We start from the raw sequence: 23,367 nt of genomic DNA on the forward strand, positions 1-23,367 counted from the left end.
AATTTATTATATATAGAAAACTAAATGCCTTTTCACAGGATAAAACGAATTTATATTCCTGTAAGTAGTATATGAAAATGCCTGCTTCCCGATAGCCTCACCAACAGTTGAAAATTCTGACAATTTCATAAAGTAAGAAATTGTAGGATATGAGGGCAATCTAGCTGTGACATCTGTCACCCCATTAACCGCCCGGTTGATTCAGCTGATCTGGCTGGCTAGGCAGGTGTCCCCTTTCTCCCTCACCACTCCATGTGCATCCCTCTTCAAGTTGCAAGCCCCTCTCAAAAGTTGTGAGCTCCTCCCGAATTTGCCCCCTTGAAGAGGGCAAACTTTTCAATAGGGGAGGTCCATTCTTCAGTCAAGGGTATAGAAGTAGCTATGCTCACCTGCTAGAACCTCCAAAGAGTTCTCAAGAAATTGTATATTAGTATACTTTTAATTTCTTATCTTTTTTACTATGACTAAATTTTAGCATTTATTCTTTTGCTTAAAAGCATTTTGTTTCTTTTGTGCTGCTAGAAATGGAACCCAGGGGCTCATACATGTTAGACAAGTGCTTTACCAACATTTTGCTTTTTTATTTGAAGTTTGTTTATATCTCTGGTTCCTTTTCCCACAGAGTTATTGTACATTTTAAAATTTCTTTTCAGCAACTCCAAACATAATATATAGACAATAACTTTTATTTGTGGGAAAAAATTACTAATATTTTTCCAGTTGTCATTTGTCTTTTTAATTTTGTTTACCATGTATTTATTATGTGATATTATCATTTCTCATAAAATAATCAACAAATAATTAGATGATATGGAAGAGAAACATCTATTTAAATAGCAATAAAAAGTCTAAGAGCTGGAAGTGTGGTTCAGTGTATCTAGCATGTATGTGGCGCTGGCTTCCATCCCTAGCAAGATATCTTGAATAAAGTAAAAATAAACATGCAGAATCTTTATGAAGAAAATCTTAAAACTCCAAATATTAATAAAAGTATATTTGAATGTAAAAACATACCTCAGTCATCAGTAGAATAATTCAACATTATAAAGACATTAATTCTGCTAAAATGAATTCATAAATATGTGGTCCAAAAATGAACAAGTTCATTTAAAAGTACAAATCAAAAGATAAGTATGTAAATATAGCAGAAAAACCTAAAAAATAAGTAAACTTTCAATAAATAATGTTTGGATAACTATATTGCCATCTGGGAAAAGATACTAGTTGGATCCATACTTTACATAATACACAAGCATGAACCCCAAATGGACCTGAGATCCAAATGTTAATAAACTATTCCAAAGTGAAAGAAGACACAGGTTAATTCTCCCACAGGTATCTCTCTCCCTTTTTCTCCCTCCCTCTTCTTTCCAGTGCATGCTCTACCACTGAGCTATAAACCCTTAGCACTCTTATTTAGTAGGAGTACTGGGGATTGAACTGAGGGTGCTTTAACATTGAGCTATATATCCCCAGCCCTTTTTATTTTTTTTTTATTTTGAGACAGGGCCGCACTAAGTTGTTGAGATTGGCCTTAAACCTGTGAACTTCCTGCCTCAGTTTCCCGAGTGGCTAGGATTAAAGGCGTGTGCCACTGCAACTAGCCTCTTGATTTCTTTTTAATTTAGGTGTTAGGAAAAGTTTATAAAATAGAATTAAAAATCCAGATATGCTTAAGCAAAGACAGATAAATATGATATATAAAAATAAAAAAACTTGCAAAAAACACCATAAGTCCAAAGACCAATGACAAACTAAAATAATACCTGCAACATACACACAAATGACAAATTAAAAAATGTATCTGCAACATACACCACAGATAAAAGGCTAATATTCCTGATACATAAAGATCTCTTATATAATCAAGGGAATATATTCCAAACTTCAATTTTTAAAAAGTCTTAACAGATGATTTAGAAAAATAATATAAAATAGCTCTTAAACGTATATAAATGTGTTCAGCTTCACTTTCATAAGACAAATGCAAATTAAAATGACACATTCCTCACATATAAGACCAGTTAAAAACTCAAATTTTTCACAATAAATTTGTTGATGAGGTGTTGGGAAAACAGGAATTTACCCCTTGCTGGTGGGAATACAAAATGTTATTATCTCTAAAAACAAAAATTTGGCAATGTCAAATAAAAGAACAGGGGTGTTTATCTCTAACAATCCAATATCTAGGATTTGCCATGAAAATATATCTCCACAAGTGTAAATATACATATATACAAGTCATTAATTATTTATGTTATTATTTATGATTGCAGAATTGGAAAAAATATGTCAATAATTTGGTTGGTTAAAATATAGAATATCAACATACTGAACATCATAAATTATGTAGCTATGAAAAAATGATGAAGGTGCTGGGGTTGTGGTTCGGTGGTAGAGTGCTCACCTTGCACATGTGAGGCGCTGGGTTCAATCCTCAGCACCACATAAAAAATAAATAAATAAAATAAAGGTATAAAAAAAATGATGACGACTGGGGATATAGCCTGATAGTAGAAGACTTGCCTAGCATACGTGAGGCCTTGAGTTCAGTCCCCAGTACCACCACCAAAAAAAAAAAAAAAATCTCTTTGAACTAACAAAAAGTGATTTCCAGGTATTTTCTACATGAGGTAAAAAAAATTAAAATAAAAAAGTATATATCCTTAGCAACTCACTTCTCTCAAAGAAATAAGACAAAGTAAGAATAATTATATGGAAAGATATATATATATGCATATTTATAAAACAAAACAACACAAAAATATAACAATAAGCAAAGAAGAACATATAAAAGCACATGATTTAATTCTTAATTCAGAAGCTTATTTTTCCCAAATCTAGATTATCACAACATTCAAAAAGATAAACATAAGTACTTATATGGATTTGTTCATGTTTTATTCTTTTCCAGGAATTATACTCAAGGCTTTATCGAGTTAAAGCCTAGGAGAGAGAGAAATGCTGTATTGTTTACATCCCCACCTAGTGGTCTTTAAATTTTTGTTCTTCATAGTATTAAAAAAATGAATACTTCAGGGGCTGGGGCTGGGGCTCAGTGGCAGAACCTTGCCTAGCATGCGTGAAGCACTGAGTTTGATCCTCAACACCACATAAAAATAAACAAATAAAATAAAGGCATTCTTTCCATCAACAACTACAATTTTTTTAAATGAACATTTAAAAAATGAAAACCCAAAAAAGTTATTTGGAAAACCACAAAATGACCAAAAACTTATAACCAGAGGGATACTATATTATCTATTCTTATTCTATTACAATTAGGAAATTAAATGGTATGTTAGGGACTATGTCAAGTCACCAGAAAAATCATGGAGTATTTTCTTGGAATACCTTCTTTACTTAATGCTAAATAATTTAAAACATTTGTGTATCAACATTGTAGAGTAAAATGATTATTAGGAGTATTTTAGTTTGAGAAACATAGGGTCCAAACTTCTCAATCTATAGAAAAATAATCTGATGACCCAGGCAATTAAGTTACTTGACCAAGTATTCTCAACTAGACACTAATAGAGCAGTGTCAATAATGCAGATGGTTTTATACCTATTCCATTACAAAACACCAATCAAAGTCATGAGACATTAAATACTTTTCCTAATGCCAAATCACAATCTGTTTTCATTTTGCAGGGTTTCTTAGAGCTTTTATTCTAATCCCTAGAACTTTCCTTTCACTCCATATTACACCATGTTTATAACCTGAAGCTAATTCAAAGTAGTATTCTACACTCTTTAAGAATATGTTCAAGGCCTGGGGTTGTAGCTCAGCAGTTGAGCACTTGCCTCCCATGTGTGAGGCACTGGGTTAGACCCTTAGCACCACATTAAAAAAATAAATAAAATAAAGATATTTTTAAAAAAATATGTGCAATGTAACATCATGGACATCCTTAAGAATTGGACTATAACAATAAGGTCTATTCCATGCTTATATAATTATGATATCAAAATGTATTTTGTTGTCATGTATAACTAAAAAGAACCAATAAACTTTTTTTTAAAAATGGTGTAACAAAATTGACTTTTGGGGAATGGTAAATAGTTCTAGGAATTTAAAAACATTTATAGGGATTGGGGTGTAGCTTAGTGGTAGAGTGCTTGCCTAGCATGCTCAAAGCCCTGGGTTTGACCTTCAGAACTGAAATAACAAAAACATTTATAGACTCATGTAACTTCCACCACAATAAGGATATAGAACACTTCTATCAGCCCCCTCTGCCCCACAAAATCTTCTGTACTACACTTTTATCACACCATGCCTAATAACTGGTATCCACTGATCTGTTAAGGTTGGTCTTGTCAAGAGTTGCTTATAAATGTAATCACAGTATGCAACCTCTGAGAAAAGCTTCTATTCATTATACCTTTGAGATTCACTCTAGTTGTTTAAAGTATCAATTGTCCATTTCTTTTCATTGCTGAGCAATTTTCTTTGGTACAGGATATCATACAGTATTAAAGTGTAATATCATAGTTTATATATACATTCAGCTATTGAAGAACATTTGAGTTGTTTTCAGTTTGGGGAAATTACGAATAGGGGAGTTATAAGCATTTAGGCTCTTTTCTATTTTTTTTTTTGTTCTTAATGGAACATTTATTTTATTTTATATATATGCAGTGCTGAGAATCAAATCCAGTGCCTCACACATACTAGGCAGGCACTATACTAATGAGCCACAACCCCAGCCCTTTTCTCATTTTTAAATATAGATGCTTTACTATTTCATAATTCTGATACTTACATAGAATGTGATATGAAAGTGTACTTTCATACCAGTAATTTTTAAATTTTGAGACAGGGTCTTGTTAAATTGAAGAGGCTGGCTGTGAATTTGAGATCCTCCTGCGTCAACCTCTGAAGTAGCTGGGATTATAGGCATGGGCCATTATGCCTGGATGAGAGGGATAATTTAAATAAAAACTTTCAATAACTAATGTGTTTCATCACTACTCAGGAATTGGCATTAATTATTTCCACTTATATATATATAAAAAGTGAAATAATCAAACTGCCTTCACACAGAACATATAATTTACTTAAAAACTTTAGAAGAGAATGATGAATACTTGGGTCACTATTCCTTCTGTGCACAGCAAATATCAATAATCATTCAAGTTGGGTGTGGTTGTGCATTCCTATAATCCCAACAACTCAGGAAGTAGGAGTACTGCAAGTTCAGTCAGCCTCAGCAATTTATCAAGACCCTCAGCAACTTGGTGAGACCTTGTTCTAATATAAAAAAAATTTAAAAGACTCGCGGTGTTATCTCAGTGGTAAAGTGTTGCTGGCCTAAATCGCTGATACCCAAAAAACAAAAACAAAAATCATTCAAAGCTATAAAGCTTAATGTGGCCTCAGAATGCTTAATGCATAGATCTAACTAATGCAGATACTACTACATAATCAGAACTGGGACTTCCAATGTAACACTTTTTTCATCCCTGACTTAGGAGAAATTATTTTCAGAAAACTCTAATGTCAGGCTGGGGTTGTGGCTCGGTGGCAGAGTGCTTGCCTAGCATGTATGAGGCAATGGGTTGGATTCTCAGCACTACACACAAATAAATGAATAAAATAAAGATTCATCAACATCTAAAAAATATTTTAAAAAACCCTCCAATGTCTATAAAAAATTACTGTACTTCTAAGGAAAAAACAGTGTTCTATAGTATTCTTAATCCTGGATCTACTATGTTACAAATATGTGATTTTTCTCAATTGAGCAAGAAAAACTGATAGCATAGTTTAAATAGTCATCAATCAGAACAAACAAAATCCAAAGTATCCAAGGGAAAAGAGTATAATCTTAGCAAAAGAAGGACAAAGAGGGGAAGGACAAGAAGATTGCAACCTATTGAGAAATTTAAAAAAAAATTTCTTTTAAGGTGCTAGGAAACCAACCCAGGGCTTTGTGCATAGTAGACAAGTTTTCTATACTAAGTTATATCTCCATCCATAAAATTCTTTTTTATCATTATATTAAGCTAACTCTTCCAGCTTCCTATCTTATACTTATTGATAATACATCTGTGCTTTTATGTGTTTATACTACTTATTTTTCAAATACCAGGGTTAAATTCTAATAAAATAAGTACATAGATATGCTTCCTGTATTTCAAACAGATTAACAATGGCAGATAAATTTTAAAGTAGGAAACCAATAGCTATAATCAAGTTCAAAGCTAAAATAAACATATCTGTACAAAAAACTGAAGAGTAATACAAATTAACAAATGGGGCTGATACCTTATACATCCTAGTGTTATCCAATCCAAAGCAGGCAGAGGTAGTGCAATAACTCTCACTAAATATGTTATATGTGTTAATAAGGAACAGATAAAGGCTTACTGAAACTAGATACAGAAATGGTACAAGAATAAGGATATATTTATTGGCTGTTAATCCCTACTCCAAAAGAAAGCCATAATAATGTGTTATAAATCTACTGCCTCAGGCTCCAGTTCTATAGAGAGGTATGGATCCAATGAGACAGGAAAATAAAAATATAGTTTCAAGACCATGACTTGGCGTCAGAATCAGCAATATCATATTCCCATAATATTACAATTTAATACTCCTAAAAAGACAATGTATAAACCTATTCCTAGACTTGGGGAAGGCTCAGGTAGAGGTAATGTAATAATTGATAGGGAAGGATAGATAAGCATAGGTGTAATGGTAGGAAGAGAAAGGGGGAAAATAAAACACAAAATTTCCCTCTACTTAAAATGAGCCCGATAGTCAAAATTTCAAAACCTGCAAAAGAATCTAATGTTTAAAGAGTAAACAATCAAATTTAATAAAAAAAATTTACTAAAAGTAAAATTAATTTTATGCAAATCTCACTAAGACTTTAAAAATAAGAATGTTTAAATAAGTGTGTTTAGGAGATTCCAAATAGGGATGGGGATGTAGTTCAGTGGTACAGTGTTTTCTTAGCATACATGAGACCCTGGGTTCAACCAACCCCCAGCACCAAAAAAGAAAAAAAATATAAAGTTCAAAGTAATAAAGAGGGCTGGGGCTGTAGCTCAGTTGCAGAGTGCTTGACTAGCATGTGTGAGGCACTGGGTTCGACCCCCAGAACCATATTAAAACAAACAAAATAAAGGCATAAACTACAAAAAAAAAATTTTAAGTAATAAAGAAATCATATTTGCAATAATAATAATAAATTACAAAACAAAATCAGGTAGAAATGAAACTATAATAGATAATTAAAAAGAAATGCTTCAAAGTGAAAAAATAGCCACTGAAATAAAAACCTTAATGAATCTAATGAATACCAGATTGAAAGAGAGATTTACTGTATTGAAAGTTTTATTTGTTTGGATATTATGCACTAGGGTGCCAGCAATTAAAACATACAGAATACTCAAATTAAGGCCATTTAAGAATATTAATAAAGCATGTAGAGAAACCATAAAGAATAATGCAGTTTGCTCAGGATTAATGTATGTGGGACACAACTGTGAAGAGGGAGCTTTTAGTCAAAAGTTGTAGCCAACAAATAATCCTGCAGGACAGGAAACAGGGGAATAAATATCCTAATCTCACTCATTTTCTTCTCTTTGAACAGGCTTTTTCTATTGGCCAAAGCACAAGACATCAGAGGGAAAGAGGCTGATACTATTCATACAGGTCAGCCATCAATAAAAGACACCTGGCTCAGAAGCTCTTGGCTACCTATAATAGAACTGACAACTAAATGTGAATGTTAAAAAAGAACACTGATTATCTCATATAATAAGAAGATAGAATTAGAACATTTCTAAATCATCTGCTCAATAATGGAATAACAGTTCAACTTCTCAGGAATTCCGTTTTCTAGGCTCCAGTAGTTCCAAAGACTACATTCTCTTGCAGTTATTCCAGAAGAGGAACAATAAGAGGCTGTTTCTTCTCATGACTCTCTTAGAACCATACACACACACACACACACACACACACACACACACACACACACACACCACTTTCTAGGAGTCTTCCAAGCAGATCTCTCTTAAGCTGTCATCTTTTGTGGGGGTGGGTACTAGAGATTTAAACCAATGAGTTACATCACCAGCCCTTTGTAAAAAAAAAATTTTTTTTTGAAGTTTTGAGATAGGGTCTCTAACTTGCTGAGGCTGGCCTCAAATTTGTGATCCTTCTGCCTCAGCCTCCCAAGTAGCTGGGATTATACCTGTGTTACCATTGCACCTAGCCATCATTTTCTTTTTAAACAAATTTTTACAAGTTTTTGGCTTACTCCCCATGAAGCATTATTATCTGTGCTCTATATTATTTTAAATAGAAGTTACCATCTGTATTATACTCCTAACAAATATATAGATTTTCGTGGGCTGCTTTAGACAACATTTCTAATTTTGTTTTTTTAATGGAAGTGTGTTCTGAACAAAATATTTTTTTAAAGTTAGATTTATTGAAGTATAACTTATATACAGTAAAATTAACACTTAAAAATGTACTATTCTAGAAGTTTCAACAAATACATATAGTTATAACCACCACCATAACCAAAATACAGAACAGTTCCATCATCCATAATATTTCATTGTGCACCTTTGAGTTGTCTTAGCTTTCTGGCTGCTGCTATAACAAACTACCAAATACTTGGTGCCTTAAAACAAAACAAATACAGGGCTGGGGCTGTAGCTCATTGGTAGAGCACTCGCCTTACATGTGTGAGGCACAGGGTTCAATCCTCAGCCACCACATAAAAATAAAGATACTGCGTCCAAGTACAACTTAAAAAAATATGTAAAACAACAACAACACAAATACATAGTTCTGCAGATCAGAAGTGTGAAACAAACTAGATTGGACTAAAATCAAGGAAACAAAAGGGTTTGATTCCTTTTGGAAGCTTTAGAAAGAATCTAGTCTGTACTTCTTCCATCTTCTGGAGCCTGCTGGCATTTCTTGGTTCCTAGTATTACTGCAATCCACAATTTTGCCACCTTTTCTACTATTAATCCTTTTGCTTCTCTCTTACAAGAACCCCTTGTGATTACATTTTGGTTTCATTCACATAATTCAAAAAACCTGCTCCATCTTTAATCAGTCTGCAAAGTTCCTCTTGCATATCAGGCAACAATTTCACATTTTAGAAATTACAATGTGGATATATTGGCAGTCATTATTCATCCTACCACAGTAGGCAACTCCTCTGTTACACAGATGCTGACCACTGCTGTCTTAGTCCCTATAGTTTTACCTTTTCCAGAATGTCACATAAATATAGTCATTACAGTATGTAGCCTTTTGATTCTGGCTTCTTACATGATACACTTGAGATTCTTCTATGCTGTTGCATTTATTAATATAGCTATCCATTAGTATGTATAGGGGAGTTCTAGGATTTCAAGATCACTGGATGCTAAAGTCCCTTTGTTAAAACTGCATAGTATTTGCATATAACTACACACATTCTAATGTATACTTTACATTACTTATAATACTTAATACAGTAAAATGTCATGTAAAGAGTTGTAGTACTGTATTGTTTAGGGAATAATGACAAGAAAAAAGTCTGTACTTGTTCAGCATTGATGTGATTTATTTTTTCTGAAAAAATTTTTTTTCCAGTACTAAGAATGGAACCCAGAGCCTCTTAAACACTAGGTAAGTGTTCCACCACTAAGCTACATCTCCAACTTTTTTCTGAATATTTTTTATCTGTGTTTTGTTGAATCCACAGATAAAGAATGTGCATGGATGGAGGACCAGTTCCATATGTAGTTTATTCATTCTTTTGCTGAGAGCATACATTGCATTATGTATCATGTTTTGTTTCCCATGTACAAGATATAGGATATATTTGTATTATTTCCGGTTTTTAAAAAAGTAATGGATAAATCTGCTTTATATAAAGGAGGAGAAATGAATAATAATAGCTAAAACTGATGTGCAGTTTTTTGTGTAAACATAAATTTCCCATTTCTCTTGGACAACTACCTCAGAATAGGATTGTAAGTACATATTTAAGTTTCTAAGAAGTTGCCAAACTTTGGTCCACTGCGTCTATACCTCATGTCTTTTCTAAAGTATGTGTTTACTCACTACATAAGCAAAGAAAAGTGAGGAAAATAGCTGCTCTGTGTGTGTGTGTGTGTGTGTGTGTGTGTGTGTGTGTTGCTGGGGATTGAGCCCAGGGCCTTATGCATGCAAGACAAGCACTCTACCAATTGAGCTATACCGAACCCAGAAAATACTTTTTGATTGGACAACACTATCTACCATAAAGATAAGATGAATTTATGTTTATTCATTTACTCATGTTCCCCTTTACATTATTTGAATTTTCTATAGAGAAAGAAAAAGGTAAAAATATGAAAAGGCATTGAGTTTGAAAAAAATAATTTTAGAAATAATGTAGAGAATACCAGAGGAGGAGAAATGAATAATAATAGCTAAAACTTTCCAAAATTAAGAAAAAAAACACATAAATCTAAAGTAATGAACCCTAAATATCAATAGAATAGTCATAGGTTATGATAGATGGTTATGATTAAAATATAGATACCAAGAATAGAGAGGAAGATCTTAAAACCCACCAGAAAGAAGAGAATGAACTTAAAACAGACAGTAAACATTTCACCTGTAATAGGAAAGGCCAGAAAACAAAGTAATTTTTAAAATCTTCAACTTTTTTTTTGAAATATTGGAACCAGATGCATTTCAGTAATTCAGATTTGAACCGGGCATCGTGGCTCACACATGTAATCCCAGCAGCTCAGGAGGTTGAGACAGGAGGATCATGAGTTCAAAGCCACTCTTAGCAACAGCAAGATGCTAAGCAACTCAGTGAAACTCTGTCTCTAAATAAAACACAATATAGGGCTGGGGATGTGGCTCAGTGATTGAGGACCTTCAGACTGCCTGCTTTGCATGTGCAAGGCCCTACAAGTGATCCCCAGTAACACTCCCCTCCAAATTTTCAGTAATACTAAATTTGAAATTATTGCAAGTTAAAAGGTACTAAAAATTCTTGACATTTTTTTAATTTAACCTGAAAAAATAGTGGTTATCACCTACCAAATTGATTTTATGAACATCAATAGATAGCACTGATAGTGATCTGAAAATTTTCTATGCATGTATAAATAAGCATGTTTATCTTTCTGTATAAAAATAAGGACTAGGGGTGTAGCACAATGGAAGACCACTTGCTTAGCATGCATGAGGCCCAGGATTCTATTCCCAGCATCACAATAAATAAGGGATTAGACATTTGAACTGTCTTTGTTACACTGCAACTATCCTTACTCATGTTCCCCTTTACATTATTTGGTAATATACTCTTTTTTTCACTAAAAAGTTAAAGCATATGGGGCTGGGGTTGTGACCCAGTGGTAGTGCTCGCCTAGCATGCATGAGGCACTGGGTTCGATCGTCAGCACCACATAAAAATAAAATAAAGATATTGTGTCCACCTAAAACTAAAAAATAAATATTAAAAAGTTAAAACATAGCTATGTTCTCATTTGTTTACTTTCCTTATTCATTCTTATATTCTAGAAGAAATAATTTACTTTCTACAATGAGAAATCATCTGGTTTGGTATTAACCTTTGCATATGTCATAGGTGAAAGGTGTTTTTAAAACCTTCCATAAGAAATGCTACATTTTCATAAACAAAATTTCCTGCCAAACAGGTCAAGCTGTCTACATCATACTTATTCACTCAAGTGAAATATGAGGGAGGAGGTATCATTGCCTCAAAGTCATGGGCTATGTCCAGATCTTCTTTTATGCCTCAGCTATACCCTTTTATGTATGCATGTTAAACTATACTGCTTACTGATTAGCTCTGTTACATAAATTTTATAAATTTAATCATAATCCTCAATACTTTTCATAAGAGCAAAACATGACAAGAAGTTTCTATCCTATATAAAAAGTTGCAAAAAAATATACAAAAATGTTCCACTGAGGTTGTAGTGTGATTTTTATTAATAAATTCCAGTTATCAAATGAAGTATTAATACAATTTACAAAGAACAAGCATTTATAATCTTATAAAGGTAACATTTAGTAACTGCAATAATAGCTAATAACACCTAAGAATAACAAATGGAATATGCCTCCTAACTTTTAGCTCTTAAAGTTTTTAAACTTTTAATTTGCAATAATTTCAAATTTACATAAAAATACAAAATACAAAATAGTACAAACCAACAAGTGCAAAGATCTTGGTTTCTAAATATCACTGTCTAATAAAAGAAACAAGGAATTTTTTTAAAATGTGTCTTTAGTTGTTGATGGACCTTTATTTTATTCATTTATTTACATGTGGTGCTGAGAATTGAACCCAGAGCCTCACACATGCTAGGCAAGTGTTCTACCACTGAGCTACAATCCCAGCCTGGAACAAGAGATTTTTAAAGAAATATATGATTACAGAACTGGAGCAGGGAAAAATACAAGATAAAGTAGAAGCATATTGTAGTATCACTAAAGAAATGATTAAGAAACAAAACTATAAGTGTATGTTAAAGGGCCTTAGAAATCCATCAGAAAGAACTCCCAATGGCCAATACCAGAATAATTTGGGTGACAAAATAAATAGTGGCATATTATAACCCAAAGAGTAAAATAAATATACTGAAATAATGATATAAATACATGATAGATAGATAATAAGAATAAAATCTTCCTTATAGAATATATGTGTAGAAACTATTCCTTCTAGGAGGTGATATGCAACTGTACTTCTCATTCCTATTCCTGCATCTGAAGATGGGCTGGACTTAGTAACAAAAAGTACAGCATGAAAATCAAAACTTTATATTACAGAAATATGGTAGATAACTTCCTTAACCAAGATATCAAGGTTTTATCATTAGGATATCCATTTACCTCTGAAATGATATTTTGGAAAGGTTCTTCACTTATGTAGTATTCTTTCAAAAACCTATAACCCCAGTCTAGTATTGAGAAATACACAAAGAAAATCTAAATTGGGAAATATCCTAAAAAAAAAAATGTTAGCAGTACTCTTGAAACTGTCAAAGTCTAAAAACCAAAATAGACTGAGAAAGCATCACAGACTAGAGGAGACTAAATAGATATAATAACTAAATTCAACATGGTACCCTGGATTGGATTTTGTAGCAGGAAAGGAATTAAAGGAAAAATTAAGAGAAATCTAAATAAAATTAGAGGAGTTTAGAAGAACATTGAAAGAAAAATGGGTAAAATCCAAGTGGTTTGGAGTATAATTAATAGTAATGTAGCAATGTTGCTTTCTTAGCTTTAGAAAATATAACCTAGTAATTTTAAATAACAGGAGAAACTGTAATTGAGTGAAGGGTATACAAAACTCACTATACTATTTTTTCTTTTTTGTACTAGGGACTGAACCCAGGGTGTTTTACCTCTGAGCTACATCTCTAAGTCACTAGGATTACAAGTATGTTCCACTCATGCCCAGCTACTATTTTTTTCAGCTGTGATAAATATAACAGTTGTTTTTTGTTCCCAGTTTCTGACAAAGAACTTCCGTGAGGTGAGAGGAGAATATTCTGTTATTGCTGGTAAGTCTCTTTCAACGACACTTGACTTTATGATAATGATTTTATGGTAATAAGGAAGCTGGTCACCAGGGGAATCAACCATGTGATTAGATAGTTGGAACTTTGAGTCCTACCTCTATATCTCTAGAGAGAGAAGAGCTAGATATTGAAATGACTTATGAACAGTAATTTAATCAATCATGCCTATGTAATGAAATCTTCATAAAAACCCTAAATGAAGTTGTTCAGAAAACCTAAATGTATGTACATGCCAGGAAAGAGGATGTACCCCACACAGTAAGAAACTCCTGTATCAGGACCCCTATACATTAGGTGTTCCCCAAAAGCTCATGTGTGAGGCAATGCAAGAACATTCAGAGGTGCAATGATCAAACCCCCAAAGCTTTAATCCAATCAGTGAGCCAATCCTCTGATGGTATTAACTGGGTGGTGGCTAGAGGCCGGTAGGGTGTGGCTGAAGGAAGCCTTTGAATATATATTTTGTACTGGCAATTGGAGGCTCTCTCTCTCTCTGTCTCTGCTTTCTGATCATCATGTGAGCCTTTCCTCTATACCATACTCTTCTACCATGATGTTCTATCTCACTTCCAACCCCAACGAATGGAGCCAGCTGTGAACAAATTGAGACCTGTGAAACCTTGAGCCCCCAAATAAACTTTCCTTCTCTAAAATTGCTCATGTAGGATGTTTTAATCACATCAGTGAAAAAGCTGACTAAAACACAGCTTGAAAAAGAAATCATGAAATCTCTAATATGTATAAGCACAGAAAGTCTGGGATTTGGGATTAGTAGTTAGAATTGGGAACAGTCTTGTGGGACTGAGCTCTTAACCAGTGGGGTCTGCAGCTCACTTTACCTAGCTAGAATCAGAATTGAGTTAAACTGAAAGACACATCAGTTGATATCCAAAGATAACTGGAAAATAAGGGATGAGGATGTAGCTCAGTTGTAGAGTGCTTACTTAGCATATATGAGGCCCTGGGTTCAATCCCCAGTATTGCTAAAAAAATAAATAAATAAATATATAGATAGATAGATAGAAAGAAAGAAAGAAAGAAAGAAAGAAAGAAAGAAAGAAAGAAAGAAAGAAAGAAAGAAAGACCAGAGCTCCACATATAGCTCAGTTGGTAAAGTGCTTGCCTTGCATGCCAAAGGCTCTGGGTTAGATCCCCAGCACCACAAAATAGAAAAAGAAAAAAAAAAAACCAGAATATTGCTTGATGTGGAAAACCCATACATTCAGTGTAATAAGTACTGTGAGTCTAAAGAAAAGAGATTTTCTTTTATTGACTTTTATAAATCTTAAATCATTGCAAAAGAAAAGGTTTTTAAAAAGTACCAAGAATTTCAATAGATACTTCATTTAGATTCCCCAGACTTAACCACATTATCAGTCTTCCCCTTCCTCTACACTTTTTCTGATTTTAGTAATAAACTGCTATCATTATTCCCCGTTACTTCTAAACATTTCAATGTATATTTCCTTTAAAAGTACATTTATCAAAACAAGGAAGTTAGCATTAATACAGTATGTCCAATCAACAGATATTCACACATTTTGACAACTATTCCACTACTGTCTTTTATACTAAAATCAGAAATAATAAAATTTGAAAAAATTTAAATTATTTCTTTCCTGGTCCCTGATCTAATCCAGTCATATGTTGTATTTTCATGTCTCTTTAAGACATTTTGGAGCTGTAATAAATTCCTCAGGCTTTGTCATAACCTTGACATTTCGAACAGTACAAACCATTTCTTTTGTGAAATGTGCCTAATTTAACATTTGACTAGTTTTGCTTCATGTTTACTTTTAGATCTTGCATTCTTGCAGGAATACAGGAAGACCACAGAGGTGTTACGCTCTTCTGAGTCCATCCTACAAGAATGCATGAGGTCTATTTATCCCTCTACTGATGTTAATTCTGACAACTTGGTAAAGGTAGTATATGTCTAATATCCTTATGTGTGTGTGTGTGTGTGTGTGTGTGTGTGTGTGTGTAATCAGTAAGCATCTTGTGGGAGAAATTTTGAGTCTGCAAAAAATATCCTCATCATGAATTACAAATTATTATCTTTTCCTTGGTTCAAATCTAATTGTGTATTTTGCAAGTGTTTTAAAGTTTTTCTAAAATAATATTCTAAAATAATAATAATATTCTAAAATAATAATAATAAATATTCTTCTAGTTTATTCCTAAATATTTTATCTTCCTTGTTGTTAACAGGGGTTTATCTACCAGTATACCCTCATACTGGTCATTGTTTGTATACATAAAGAATACTGATTTCTAAATCCTAATTTTGAATTAGGATTTAAAATTCTTAAATATTAAGAATTCATAAATTTTTAAAATTTATAAATTTTAAGAATTCATAAAAATGAATTCTTTTATTGTTTAGTTTGTTTTATCATTGGTTCTATAGGTCAGGAGTAAACAAGCTTTTCCTGTAAAAACATCAGATAGTAAATATTCTCTAAAAACACCAGATAGTAAATATTTTGTTTTGTGGGCCAAAAAGTTTCTATTTGTAACTCTTCAACTTTGCTGAGAAAATACAAAAGCACAGGAAGTATGAAAATAAATACATGTAGCCAGATTTGGCTCTTAGTTTGTTGATCCCTGCTCTAGGGTTTTCAAAGTATACCATTTTTTATCTGCAAAGAGACGCATTTATTTCTTTGTCTAACACCAAGTGCAATTACTGAATATCCTTGCCTTGTTCCTCATAACAGTAGTAAAATGTCTCTATTACATCCAGGTTAAGTAAGATAATGGATTTAGGACTAAGATATGTATAATCATGTTAAGAAAATATCTATCAATTCCTATTTTCTAGGAGGATTTTTACTTCAAGATTTTGATTTTTGTTGAAGATCTTTTCAGCATCTATGGAAATAATCATAATTTCCCCCCTCATATTTATTAATATGATATGTTTCCTAATTTTGAACAATCCTTGTATTTCTGAAATGAATCCTACATATAGTTATATGATGTTGAAATTTGTTAGCTAATATTTTATTTGGCATTTTACATCAATATTTATACTGATGTTGGACTATAAATATTTTCTTTTTTATACTCTTTAGGAACTGGCATCATTCACTTTTAATGCTCTGCAACAATTTATGGAATATTGAGACTATTTGATCATTCAATACATCACAGACTATCGCTGTGGAATCATTTAGGCTGGGTGCTATGAGGCAGTTACTTGATATTTGTTTCTATTTCTTTTACAGAAAATTGGACTATATCAGATGTGCTCAATTCTTTACTCTCTCTCTCTCTCTCTCTTTTTTTTTTTTGTACTGGGGTACTGGGGATTAAGTCCAGGGATGCTTTACTACTGAGCGACATCTCTAGCCCTTTTTATTTTTGAGAGAGGATTTTGTTAAGTTGCTCAGGGTCTCACTAAGTTGCTGAAGCTGTCCTGAAACTTGCAATCCTCCTGCTTTAGCCTCCTGAGTAACTGGGATTTACAGATGTGTGCCACCTCACCTAGCTCAAATGTAGTCAATTCTGGAAAACTATATTTATCTTGGAAATTATCTTTTTTCATCTAGGTTTTCAAATTTCTTTTCAGAGATGTTTACAAAGTAGATTCTTATGATTTTTTTTCAGTGCTGGAGATTAAAACTAGGACCTTAGATACTAGGCAAGTGCTCTACTTCTGAGCTACATTCCCTGCTTGGTCCTTACATTTTTGAATATTGAGACATAATTCATATAAAATTTATCCTTTTAAAATGTTATGTTTTAAAGTATTGTCTCTCCAATCCTCTCTCTCTCAAATTCAAGTGTAGAAGTCCCAACTTCTAATACCTTGGAATATGATCATATTTGGAGAAAGGCATTTTAATAGAAGTAAATATTAATAGAAGCATTTTAATAGAATAAATATTAATAGAAGCATCATGTGGATGGGCACTAATCCAATATGCCTGGTGTCCTTATAAGAAGAGGATGCCAACAACACACCAAATAAAGGGGGATCATGTAAGCACACAGCAAGAAGATGGCCATTTACAAAGCAAGTAAAAGGCTTCAGAAGGAAATCAACCTTTTGGCACCTTAATCTTGGAATTCTAGCCTCCAGACTGAGAAAATAAATTTCTGTTGTTCAAACCACCAAGTCTGTGGTACAGTATTTGTTATAACAGCCCTAGCAAATGAAATACACAAATTTAGTGGTTTTTAGTATATTGGAATACTATATTAACATATTCACAAGTTCATGAAATCATCACCACTATCTAGTTGCAGAACATTTTCATCACTCCAACAAGAATCCCCATCCCCATTAACAATTTCCAATTCCTGCTTTTCCTTATCTCTGGCATGTTGAGAACCACAGCCGAAGGGGTCCCAGCACACTTCCAGCTGCCAGCAAACTTCCAGACTGCCGCAGTCTGGCTAGGCACAATTCAGCAGCCACTTGTCAAAAGAAACAAACTTTATTTTTAGAACCACACAGGCCAAACAAAACAGCTCCTCAGGAAAAACCCTCAGAGCCCAACTGCCACCACCGGCTTCCCACAAGCCTCTCACCAAACACAAGCCTCACCACCTCCCACAATCCTCCTGCTCTTGAGGCCGACTGGCTGGGTCGTGTGGGTGGAGCCAAAGAAGTCCCCCTTAAAATATCTTGGTATGTTTTAGTTATAGATATTAAAGATTGTTTTTTTTTTAATTCCAATTCATCCTGAGGATAGTCCACGTATTGCATTTACTATCCCTGCATTGAATCATGAAAGTCCTGATCAGAGATATGAATGAGAAGTACTCCCTCAAGGGATGGCTAACAGCCCAACTATGTGTCAAATTTATGTTAACAAAGTAATCCAGCCACTTAGAAATCAAAATCCTGAACTACAAATATTTCACTATATGGATGATGTATTATTAGCACACAAAACTAAAAACACATTGCTAGAATGTTATGCCACACTTACAAACTTATTAAAAAATTATAATCTAGAGATAGCAATAAAGTACAATTAAATTTTCCAATTAATTATTTAGGAGTTCTATTATCCTCAACCATGATCCATCCACCAAAAATTCAAATACGAGTAGATCAACTCAAATCACTTAATGACTTTCAAAAGTTATTAGGAGACATAAATTGGACAAGACCTTATCTAGGTATACCAACAGGAGAGGTGGGACCTTTATTTGATATCCTAAAAGGTCCATCAGATCCAAATTCACCCCAAATGTTAACGCCTGAAGCAAGAAAGGCATTAAAAATCATTGAAACATATATGGAAAATATGCATTTGGATAGAATTGATATAAGTTTGCCTTTATTATTTATTATATTACCAACAAAAAATATTCCTACAGGAGTATTTTGGCAAGAAGGTCCAGTATTATGGATACATATATCTTATTCTCCTAACACTATTCTTACTAGGTATCCTGAGACTGTAGGACAATTAATACTCAAAGGAATAAAAGCAGCAAAGGTAGTGTTTGGAATTTCTCCCAAGAAAATTATTACTCCATATACTATGAATCAAATTGATGAGTTAGCTAATGAGTTAAATACTTGGGCAATAATCATGTGTAAATCTAATGTTCCATTTGATAACCACTTACCATCTAATCCTTTATTGTCTTTTTGGTCATTGCATCCTGTAATTTTTCCAAAAATGACAAGAAAAACACCTATTATGAATGCTCCAAATATATTCACTGATGGGTCAAATAATGGTACAGCAGCAATAGTTACACCTGATCAAACTTTTACATTTTTAGTACCCAAACAATCAGCTCAAAAGGTAGAGCTTAATGCAGTATTACAAGCTTTTGTGATGTTTAAAGATTCTGTATTTAATTTATTTTCCGATAGTCAGTATATAGTTAATGCTATAGTATCCCTTGAAGATGCTGGTAGAAAGATTTCCCCTTCCTCTACTGTTTTCTCTTTGCTTTCCACTATACAAAGTCTAATCTGGGACAGAAAAGATCCATTCTTTATAGGACATATCAGGGTACATACAGGATTGCCTGGAGCCCTTAGTTTGGTCAATGATTTAGCAGATAAAACTACACATGACATACATATTTTCTCTACACTAGAAGAAGCTATAAATTTTCATAGAAGGTTCCATGTCAATGCTAATACTTTACAAAAGCGTTTTAAAATAACTAAGGAACAAGCTAGACAAATAATAAAACAATGTCAAAATGTGTGATCTTTTTACCACAAGTTAATCTTGGAGTCAATCCTAGAAAATTGATACCTAACCATATTTGGCAGATGGACGTCACACACTTGCCAGAATTTGGAAAATTAAAATACTTGCATATTAAAATTAAAATAAGAAGTTGATACTTCTTCTGGATTTTTGATGGGCTCCCTTCATGCCGGAGAAAAAACTAAAGATATTATAGCTCATTGCTTACAAAATTTTGCCACTGTGGGCATTCCAAAACAGTTAAAAACAGATAATGCCCCTGGTTATACTTCTACCTCTTTTAAACAATTTTGCTCATCATTTGGCATTACTCATATAACAGGAATCCCATACAATCCACAGGGACAAGGCATAGTTGAAAGAGCTCATCAAACTATTAAAATGTACTTATTAAAACAAAAGGAGGGAATTGGAAAGGGGTATATATCCCCCAAAGATAAACTTAAAATAACCCTTTTTTCCTCTAAACTTTTTAAATTTGGATTCATCAGGGCTTAGTGCTGCGGAAAGACATTTGTATCCAAAAAATGTACATAAGCCTAAGGTACTTTGGAAGGATATTCTAACAGGACAATGGAAGGGTCCAGACCCAGTGATAGTCTGGAGTCAGGGCTCTGTCTGTGTTTTTCCACAGGAGAAACAGCAGCCGATTTGGATTCCAGAGAGGTTAACCAAAACAATTTCTACAGACCAAAAGGAAGATGATTTGACTCAAATCCATAACAGCTGATATCCAGAACTCCAACTTGACTATTCTTACATCTGCGACAGTGATTATCCAGGATGCTTTTTTCAATATCTATTTTATTATTGCTTTTTCCCACATCATAAAGTTCCATTTTATTTTTGAGCTCATACAGACCTAAATTAATGTTTTTCTGATCAGTTTTATTTTTTGACTATGGAGTTCTTAAACATTGCAATGGAGATTTCACCTAGGTAAATCTACAAGGCCTTCACTATTGTCTTATGTGTTGTATGTTACGTGTGCACATTTCTGTTTTGTGTTGTATGTCTGTATGTGCGTATGTCCATATAACATATTTGAGGAGCGCTCATAAATATATGGATCCAAATTTTTTTTTTTTATTATTCACATGATTTTAATGGTTTAATTTAATTGGGGTAACCAGCTCTTGAAGATTGTTTTAATATGTGTACAAATAAGCAGGTTAACAGATCTGTTTGTTTACTTTCACCTTTCTTTTTCATTATATTTAATAATTCTGTTCAGGATAATGTAAATTGTTCTAAAAATTGTTTTCTTAATATCTGTTGAAATGTTACATTTTTTTTTCTTAACATCATTGTCAAAATCCCTATTTTCATCCCAGTGCCGGTGAAGACAAAGATGAAACCAAACTACAACTTCTTCAATAATTATCACAACAAACTGTATAAACTAATGCATCAATGAATAATAACTCAACAAGTAATGCTCAATCACTGAGTCGATTTATTTTGGGAGGAAATGGACATATTGATAGATTCCTCCACTTTGAACTGCTTACAGAACTTGCTTGGACTATGTATCACTTGTATGCATTGTGCTCTATTTGTTGATACAGAGAATTACGGTAGTACTGGAGTATCTTAGCTGATGTGTCGCCAGTGTTACTATCTTTCCTAAGGAGCCATCAATTGACTTGATGTCATGGTATTTCTGTATCCTCCTCCCTTCTACTAGGATGGTCTAATTTTGGGGGCCAACAGAGGTGAGGCAAAGAACCTCACCCCCCCACTGGTGCATAGGCCTATCCACAGGTATGGCTATATACTGGACCGGTAGTCAGTGACGGGTATGATTCGGTTACAGTGGTATCAACCTAAGACAGGAGGCTGACGCCTAGAGGTCAGTTTTCCGATGATGGGTAAGAACCATATGTTGAATTGGACATACCTAACAGGCACGGTCCCTAGCCACATTGCCTGTTGCTTAATTAAACAGAAGGGGGCAGATGCTAGGAGCCATAGCAAAGTATTATGATGCATGGCACCTTTGGTTAAGGTGACGCCAGCTAGCCATTGAGATGATATGATTATGTTAAGATTTACATTCATATGGAAATTGGACTCCTGCTGTTCACCTTGGCCTGCTACGAAATGGGACTCCTGGAGAGTTCCCATTGGTTGAGGAAGGATAGTAGGAGGGTTTTCCGGGGGAGGTCCTGGGCCCTGGTTCCTGGAGACACGACCGCATGGTGGACCAGCTTGCTGGCGGGACGCGTACGGGGTATTGGCGGCATTTTCAAAAATAAAGTTTTGTTCCTGCTTGAGTGGCTCGTGATTCTGTGCCCAGCCGGGTTGCGGCAGTAATATATGACCTTTTATGTCTGCTTCCTTCACTTATGATAATATTTTCAAGATTCCTCCATGTCATAGTGTGTTACAAAACTTTATTTCTTCTTTTAGCAGAATACTATTGTATTATATGGATACACCACATTTTATTTATCCATTCATCTGTCAATGAATGAAGGTTGTTTCCACATTTTGGTTTTATGAACATTAATATATTGATTCTTGTCTGATATGTGTCTTCAATTCTCTTGGAGCCATATCTAGAAATGACACGGCTGAGTCATACGGTAATTACATTTAACTTCTTGAAAAACTGGCCAACTCTTTTCCCAACATGATATATGATGATGATTCCAAATTTCCACATTCTCATAAACCTGTTATTCCTCTTTATTATACCACATTAATACGTGTGACCAATTATCTCATTGTGGTTTTGATTTGCATCTCCCTTAATTATACTTAACATCATTTCATGTGTTTATTGGCCATATTTTCATCTTTTTGGGAAACCTTTATTTAGAATTAGGTTACCTACAGAATGAGAAAAAATCTTCGCTAGTTACTCTTCTGACAGAAGATTAATGTCGAGAATATATAAAGAACTCAACAAACTTTACAACAAAAAATCAAATAACTCAATTAATAAATGGGCAAATGAATTAAGAAGAAATGGCCAATAATATATGAAAAAAATTTCAATATCATTAGCACTAGGGAAATGCAAATCAAAACTACACTGAGATTTCATCTTACACCAGTCAGAATGGCAGTCATCAAGAATATAAATAAGAGGCTGGGGTTATAGCTCTGTGGTAGAGCACTTGCCTAGCATGTTTGAGGCCCTGGGTTTGATCCCCAGCACCATAAAAAACTAAATAAACAAAATAAAGGTATTGTGCCCATCTACAATTAAAAAAATATTTTAAAAAGCATATATATATATATATGTATGTATGTGTTATATATATATACATATATATATATATTGAAATTTGTTAGCTAATATTTTATTTGGCACTTTACATCAATATTTATACTGATATTGGTCTATAAATATGAAGAGGTTGTGGAGAAAAAGGAACACTTTTACATTGTTGGTGGTATTGTAAATCAGTATAATCCACCTCTATAGAAACCACTAAGGAGGTTCCTCAAAAGGCCAAGCATGGAACCAACAACCACATGAGCCAATATTTACCCTTAAGAATTAAAGACATACTACAATGTTTACAGTAGCACAATTAACAATATCCAAACTGTGGAACCAGCCTATGTGTCCTCAACA

The 23,367-nt window shown here is 33.6% G+C and overlaps 1 protein-coding gene and 1 long non-coding RNA gene across 20 annotated transcripts in view; one reads left to right on the forward strand and one right to left on the reverse strand.

Annotated features, from left to right (window-relative positions):
* Baz2b (bromodomain adjacent to zinc finger domain 2B) overlaps positions 1–23,367 on the reverse strand; it is a 346,930-nt gene that overhangs the window by 293,268 nt on the left and 30,295 nt on the right. The window lies entirely within an intron of this gene.
* Positions 15,279–22,054, forward strand: LOC144365545 (uncharacterized). Of its 2 annotated transcripts, XR_013424092.1 has the most exons (3): positions 15,336–15,509; positions 20,413–20,717; positions 21,113–22,054. It is a non-coding gene; the product is annotated as an uncharacterized LOC144365545 (long non-coding RNA). The 2 variants fall into 2 exon arrangements; XR_013424091.1 differs by having other exon boundaries at positions 15,279–15,509; positions 20,413–22,054.

Source organism: Ictidomys tridecemlineatus, chromosome 7 (genome assembly GCF_052094955.1).
Source record: "Ictidomys tridecemlineatus isolate mIctTri1 chromosome 7, mIctTri1.hap1, whole genome shotgun sequence".
Lineage (NCBI taxonomy): Eukaryota > Metazoa > Chordata > Mammalia > Rodentia > Sciuridae > Ictidomys > Ictidomys tridecemlineatus.